This window comes from Castanea sativa, chromosome 5 (assembly GCF_040712315.1).
Source record: "Castanea sativa cultivar Marrone di Chiusa Pesio chromosome 5, ASM4071231v1".
Classification (NCBI taxonomy): Eukaryota; Viridiplantae; Streptophyta; class Magnoliopsida; order Fagales; family Fagaceae; genus Castanea; species Castanea sativa.
In genome coordinates, this window is record NC_134017.1 from 52,176,297 (window position 1) to 52,184,185 (window position 7,889).

The window sequence follows — 7,889 nt, forward strand, 5'->3', positions numbered from 1 at the left end:
CCTCATTTTTGGATACTTGTCCCATCCATTCTTCCCTAAAGCCCGCTGGGATTAGGGACCAAGTTCCAAGCTCGATGTTCAGGTCCCATCCTTCCATCTATACGGTCGGCCGTATCAATTTACGAGCTTTTAATGTATGGGCGGTGGTAGCGGCTTTATTTTTAGACATTCCACCGTTCTTTCTATCGCCCTCCACGTATACGTGCATCCCCATAATTGTAGGACTATTTATAATATAACCAAAGGAAACTAACCTACTCTCCCTATGTCCTCGGATTTGTAATCCGAGGACAAAACTACTCCTCGGACGTATTTGGATATTTAAATAGTCCACGACCATTTTGATGTCTTCGGATTTTGGGTTTCCAGCCCAAAATACTTCGTTGGGCCATCCTTCATATACTATTGGGCCCAATACCCCTACAATAGCCCCTCGAGTTTCTTTATTTTTTCACCTCGGGAGAAAAATAGAATCTCGACTTAAAAAGACCCTTTTACCACAGAATTTTTGGCAATATTGTTGACAAATAACTTCGAATCACCCATCGCGTGTTCCCAATGCTTCGGTATGCGAAACGCCCCCGAATTGATTGTTGGCGCTTCTATGTCCCCCACGTTTTATTAATATGACACATATCCAACGGTCGAGAGCCATTCCTGGGTTGAAGCGGGAATTCGCCCGCTTTAAAACACCTTCTGACATATAAATACTAATTTTCTTCAAAATTCTTCACACTACAGAAACCTCATAACGTACCTGCCATACTTTTCATCTCCCCGTACTCTCTCTCGTCTATCAAGTACCCGTCCGAGGTAATGACCGTGCTTTCTTCCTTTTTTTAAAAGTAAGTTCTTCAATACTCGCCCCTCCTTATGCTTTTTGTTTCTTTTGTTTCTTGTCTTTCCCGACTTCTCTTTTTCACTGTCTTTCATCCTCGGCATAGTTATTTTTCTCCACACCCCCTTTTTTTCAAAAAGAATGGGTAGATTTGCGTCCCCGGTGGATTCAAACGAAAAAATAGAACAGTTTTTAAGGTTAAGTACAAAATTCCTCGGATGTATCCATTATGTACCGTAACGAGGAAGAGTATTATACAAAAAGAAAAACGGGGGAAGTTGTAATCCCGATGATTGCTTTCATCGAAGGGGGAATGAAAATCCTACGGGAAGCGTGACTAGGGATTATCTTAGGGCTTTTAGGTTGGCTCCCACCCGGTGTGCCCCAAATGTCTTTAGGATCTTAGGTTCCATAGATGCTTTAAATGAGAAGATGAACCTAGGGCTCACTCACCACGACGTGAACTCGGGTTTATAACCTCCATCACCTAAGCAAAAAAGATGAATATTACCTAAAGTCTAGACACCCGAAGTCGCTAATTCAATGTCCGCCCGAATCAAATAAGGGCCTAAAAAATGACTTCCTAATCATATCAGAAATTGGCACGACGGCCTCCCTGTCCGACAAGGGAAGGGACTCCAGTGTGAAGTTTCTTTTACATACTATTATTTTTCGTCTTTTTACTTACTCTTACCCACTTTTACTTGGATAACTCAGATCCACACGCGGCGGATCGTCATCCTAACCTTGTGGATTTCGGGCGATTGGATAGGATCCTACAAGCCGAGATCTTCGTGCACACCGACGGTCAACTCCGTGCGGCTCATCTGATCCTCGGCTACACTCCAATATCAAAAGCTTTTCAGGCGCCGAAGTGCGTGATTAAAGCCCGCGATCCTCGTCTTCCTCGGATTAGCGTTGCTGTGGAGGGTTTTTTGCTACCGGGGGGGACTACCATTCCTCAAGGTACTTTGGTCACCCAACCAATCCAACCGCCACCATTTGTTCCAGTTGGGATTCCCACAGTTCCTTTCTCCACAAATTTAACCTCTGGTGAAGCTGCATCTTCCTACCTCACTGTAAAGGAAGAAGAAGAAGAAGAAGAAGTTGACGTACCAGATTCCGAGGACGAGTTTGAGGTTTTTAACCAACTCTACTCTCCTGAAGATTCAACTTCCATCCTCGGCACTTCTACCCAAATCTCAAAGGTTACTTCTGAAGAACTTGACGTTATGGGCATTCAACGAAAGATTAAGCCCGGCTGAAAGATGTCCTTGAGGGCGCTGACAAGGACCCTAGAGTCCAAGAACCTCCAAAAGAGATGCGCCCTCGGACTCAAGAAAAGGGTGCTGACAAACGCCCTGAAGCTAGGCTTCCTCCTCCTCCTCCATCCTCCCAAACTCAACGTGCCAACATAGGCGATCTCAAAAGAAAAAGGGATCCAAAAGGGAAGGAAATTGTGGAGGTAGGAAAGGGTTCGTTTTCCAAGGAGCCCGAGGTGGAAAAGGGTGCAAAGCAGGCCCGCACCATACGGACTAGGTCGGAAAAGAACCGACCAACAGCGGTCGTACGCGCCCCCGTATGGCTTCCCGACCTTTCTATGGACGACGAGGTCATTGCCGTGGATGCGTCCATTAGAAATTCCGATGAAGGGACAGGCGGCATGCGTCGCGGATGCTTTGGAGCGAGCACCGTTACTCCCCGAGGATATGATCGAGCCGAGAAAGAAAAGGGACCACACCGTCTTCATGACTTTGAAGAAGGAGCTTGCAATGGTGAGTTTTCTCTAAAACCTTGACTTTTGTTTTTATTTCCTATATATATCTATATGTCTAAGTTTTATATGTTTTGTTCGTAGGCCGTTCAATCTCGCCTATGCGTAAAAGATTGCCATTAATTCCTACAAGTCTCGAGGGCCGAGGAGTCCGGGCGTGAAACTCGCTCAAAAGATCTCGGACCTTCATAAGAAGAAACCGGGGAGGTCACCGCAAAATTGGCTAAGGCCGAGAGTGCTAAGGCGGGCTTAGAGGCTGATCCGAAAACGACGACTAAACAGCCGAGGATCGAGTTGCCTAATGCTTCGCCAAGCTGAGGATAACCTCTTAGTAGCACGAAGGCTCGTAGAGGATCTTAAGAAAGATCTGAACGAGTCTGAGAAGGCCAAGGAAGAAGCCATCAAGGGCAAAGAAGAAGCCATTGAGGAGAAGAAAAAGGCTGAGAAAGCAAAAGAAGAGGCCGAGAACTCGAGGGACCAAGCCGAACAAGACGGTTATGATATAGGCGTGAAGGAGGTCACTGAAACCTTCAAGAGCTCGTGTTCCCGAGGTATGTAGGCACTATCCGCCTCCAAGTGTGGAATGAGGCACTTTCCCAAGCCGGGGTTGATGCCTCTTCCACTCTTGGAAAGCGAGAGAGTGTCTACTATCCTCCCGCAATTCGCGCTTCTTCCATTCCCGACACCTTTGCACAAGAAGCTGCCCCTGGATCATCCGAGGATAAGGGGGTGTTCGTGAAGACTCAATTCTTCCCGAAGATGCCCCCGAACAACTTGACCCCCGCACAAGAAAAGGCAATTGAAGACGTACAGCCTTCAAGTGATCTTCGGGAATCTTCAAAGGATGAGTTGGGTGATAAAGCTAACCCAATAACCTTGATAGATGATCCCAAAGGCAAAGGAATTGCCGTTGAGTCCTCGGCTAAGCTTCCATCTCCTCAAGACCCCAAAGGCCCTCTCAAGATTAAGTAAACAAGTGACTTGCTTGTTGTCTTTCCTTTCTTTATTTTTATTTTGTCTCCAAGTGTAATACCTAAGTATAGGTGCAAAAGTACTATTTGGAATTTAATATAAGAATGAATGTTGTTTTTAGATGATTTTTATATATATTTTTTGTTTTATGTTGATCATATCATTCCATAAATATCATCTTTTTGTCTTTTACCAAAGTTATTAACAACAACTTGAATTGAAATTGATACTCCAGAGGGCTTTAATTATGCCGGGAACTCGCATTAAGTGATGCATTTGGAGTATTTGATTCTTCATTTTGGATCTCTAGTTTGATTGTGTAAAGATAAGGCATATGGTCTATGCAAATATCTGATGTTTATGTCAAAAAAGAACGAAGTATTAATTTTTCCCAAGTAAATGATCCGAGGATCGAGGCATACCAAGCTTCGCCTTGGTACTTAGATAAATAAATTCGAAATGTTAATTTTCCCAAAGTAGATGATCCGAGGACCGCCGTAACTTAGGTTACGTTTAACACTTAGTAAAGTGTATCAATTCGTACGAGGTATGTGGTCCGAGGATCCAGGGCATACCAAGTTTCAGCTTGATACTTAGATGAATAAATTTAAAATGTTAATTTTCCCAAAGCAGATGATCCGAGGACCAGACGTAACTTAGGTTCTGTTTAACACTTAGTAAAGAGTATCAATTTAGACGAGGAATGTGGTCCGAGGATCCAGGCATACCAAGTTTCAACTTGAAAAAATGTTAATTTTCCCAAAGTAGATGATCCGAGGACCAGACGTAACTTAGGTTCTGTTTAACACTTAGTAAAGAGTATCAATTTAGACGAGGTATGTGGTCCGAGGATCCAGGCATACCAAGTTTCAACTTGATAAAATGTTAATTTTCCCAAAGCAGATGATCCGAGGACCAGACGTAACTTAGGTTCTGTTTAACACTTAGTAAAGAGTATCAATTTAGACGAGGAATGTGGTCCGAGGATCCAGGCATACCAAGTTTCAACTTGATAAAATGTTAATTTTCCCAAAGTAGATGATCCGAGGACCAGACGTAACTTAGGTTCTGTTTAACACTTAGTAAAGAGTATCAATTTAGACGAGGTATGTGGTCTGAGGATCCAGGCATACCAAGTTTCAACTTGATAAAAATGTTAAATTTCCCAAAGTAGATGATCCGAGGACCAGACGTAACTTAGGTTCTGTTTAACACTTAGTAAAGAGTATCAATTTAGACGAGGTATGTGGTCCGAGGATCCAGGCATACCAAGTTTCAGCTTGATACTTAGATGAATAAATTTAAAATGTTAATTTTCCCAAAGTAGATGATCCGAGGACCAGACGTAACTTAGGATCTGTTTAACACTTAGTAAAGAGAATAAATTTAGACGAGGTATGTGTCCGAGTGATCCAGCACACCAAGTTTCAGCTTCGATACTTAGACGAATGAAGATAACGAATATAATGTAGTTTACAACAAAGAACGGCCGAAGTGCCCTTTATTTAGTAATAGTACCTTCGTAGATTATTTACATTCCGGGGACGTTGTACAACATTTTCGTCCAAATCTTCCGTATTATAGGCCCCTATTCCTCGCGACCGAAGTAATACGATAAGGTCCTTCCCGCTGGGCCCCAATTTTCCCCACGCAGATTCTTCATCGTGCCCAAAACTTTCCTTAGTACTAAGTCACTCCGGTCCAAGAGGTCGAAGTTTCACATGAGAATCATACCCCGCTTGAGCTTATGTTGATAATAAGCTAGTTGAACCATGGCGCTTTCTCGTCGTTCCTCAACTAAGTCTAAGTTTCTCATTAACGGATCATCATTGCTATCCGGAATAAAGGAGCTTTTCTTCGGGGTGGGAACCCGGTTTCTAAGGGGATTACCGCCTCGGCTCCATAAGTCATGTAGCGAAGGGTGTTTCTCCTGTGGATCTTCGTGGTGTAGTTCTATACGTCCACAAGACATGTGGCAGTTCTTCCACCCACCTCCCCTTGGCGTCACCCAACCTCTTTTTGAGTCCGCTCACTATTACTTTGTTGACAGCCTCGGCTTGCCCATTTCCTTGCGGATAAGCCGGAGTGGAATATCTATTCGTAATACCAAGATCACAGCAGTATTTCCGAAAGGCTCTGCTATCAAATTGTAAACCGTTATCTGAAATGAGAGTATGAGGAATGCCGAACCTGGTAACGATATTCTTCCATACAAACTTTTTTGCTTCCGTGTCTCTGATGTTTGATAATGGCTCAGCTTCAACCCATTTGGTGAAGTAATCTGTTCCCACGAGAAGCCACCGTCTGTTTCCCGTTGCTTTGGGGAAGGGTCCAACAATGTCTAAGCCCCATTGGGCAAAAGGCCATGGGCTAGATAGAGGATTCAGGACTCCACCTGGTTGATGTATATTTGGAGCGAACCTTTGACATTGGTCAGATTTCTTTGCATAATCTTGCGCTTCTCTCTGCATATTTGGCCACCAATAGCCCTGAGTAAGGGCCCTGTGAGCTAAAGACCTTCCTCCTGTGTGACTTCCGCAAATCCCTTCGTGTAACTCTTCCAAAAGTAGCTCCGTTGCTTCGGGGTGTATGCATAGCAAATATGGTCCCGAAAAGGAACGTTTGTACAATTTTGGTCCTCGGATAACTGTAAACGAGTGGCTTTCTGCGAACTTTATCGCTTCGGACCTTTTCTCCAGCAGGATGTCATTTTTGAGAAATGTTACTATTTGATCCATCCAGGCTAGGCCCCGTCCGAATTTGAAGAATTTGAGTGGAGTTACCATCCGTCCAGTGGGTTTCAACGAGATCTTCAACGAGGATAACTCGTGGTAGACTTTGTGCCGAGGACGTCGCGAGCGTGGCTAATGAGTCGGCATGGGTATTGCCACATCCGTACGGATATATGCAATAGTGAAAAAGACTCAAATTTAGGTTGCATATACCGACACGGGTTAGGTACTCTCGCATTCCTCGGAATCCCTTGCTTCTAGCTTCCCTTCTACTTGGCCTACCACCAATAGTGAATCCGAGAACATCGCACCGTCTTTCCTCCCATCTTATGAACCATGTTCATCCCCGCGAGGACGGCTTCATACTCGCTTCGTTGTTGGTGGCCGAGAATCCCAATCTTAAAGATTTCTCAAAAGTAATTCCCTCCGGGGATATCAAAACTAGTCCGATACCCGATCCCCTCTCGATTCTGCTCCATCAACATGGACTTTCCATAATGGAGGCCCTTCACACGAAATCATTCCTACCGATTTCGTACCCATGCCTTCTTGATAGTCTTCTAACGAAGGCTCGGCCAAATTCCGCCACAAGGTCCGCGATGACTGTCCCTTTATAGGTGCGGGGCATATACTTGATATCGAAAGCTCCTAGACAGTTCCCCATTTGGCAATTCTTCCCATATAATCCGCACTTCGCAGAAATTGATTTAAGAGGAGTTGTGTAAGAACAACAACCGTATGAGGCTAAGAGTAATGGGGAAGTCTTCGTGTAGCATGTACCACCGCCAAGATAGCTTTCTCCAAAGTGGCAAATAACTGACTCGGCCTCATGCAGATTTGCTTACATAATAAACCGGTCTCCCCGGATGTTATTGTCATCTCGGATAAGAACCAAACTAACGGCATGGTTAGCCACCGCAATATATGCAAACGAATCTCATCAACCTCTCGAGGTCGAGACATAGCGGTGGTCACGAGAGATATTCTTTTAGCGTTGGAAAGCTATCGCGCACTCCTGGTCCATTCAAAACCCTTCCATTTATTTAATAATTGAAAGAAAGGCACATCGTCCGCGGACCGAGATATAAATCGGTTGAGAGCAAAGCAGTCATACCTGTTAGCCTTTGCACTTCTTTAGGATTTCGAGGTGGGTGTAAGCTGTTTTATTGCCTTAACCTCGAGCAGATTCACTTCGATTCCCCGGTGAGTCACCATATATCCTAGAAACTTGCCCGACCCCACACCGAAAGAGCATTTAGAGGCATTGAGCCGTAATTTATACTCTCTTAGCTTCGAAAAGTGCCGTTCGCATCTTCCAGATGTGCGTAAACTTCTTTACTCTTTACCACCATATCGTCCACATATACCTCAATAGTATTTCCTAGCCGTGTGCCTCAAACATCCTCGTCATCATCCTCTGGTAGGTAGCCCCTGCGTTTTCGGTCCAAAAGGCATTACCTTATAATGATAATTTCTGTAGGAGTGACGAATGCGGTCTTCTCTCGGTCCTCCATGGCTAAGTATACGGTGGTAACCTTGGAAAGCATCGAGAAAACTCATCCGAGGATACCCA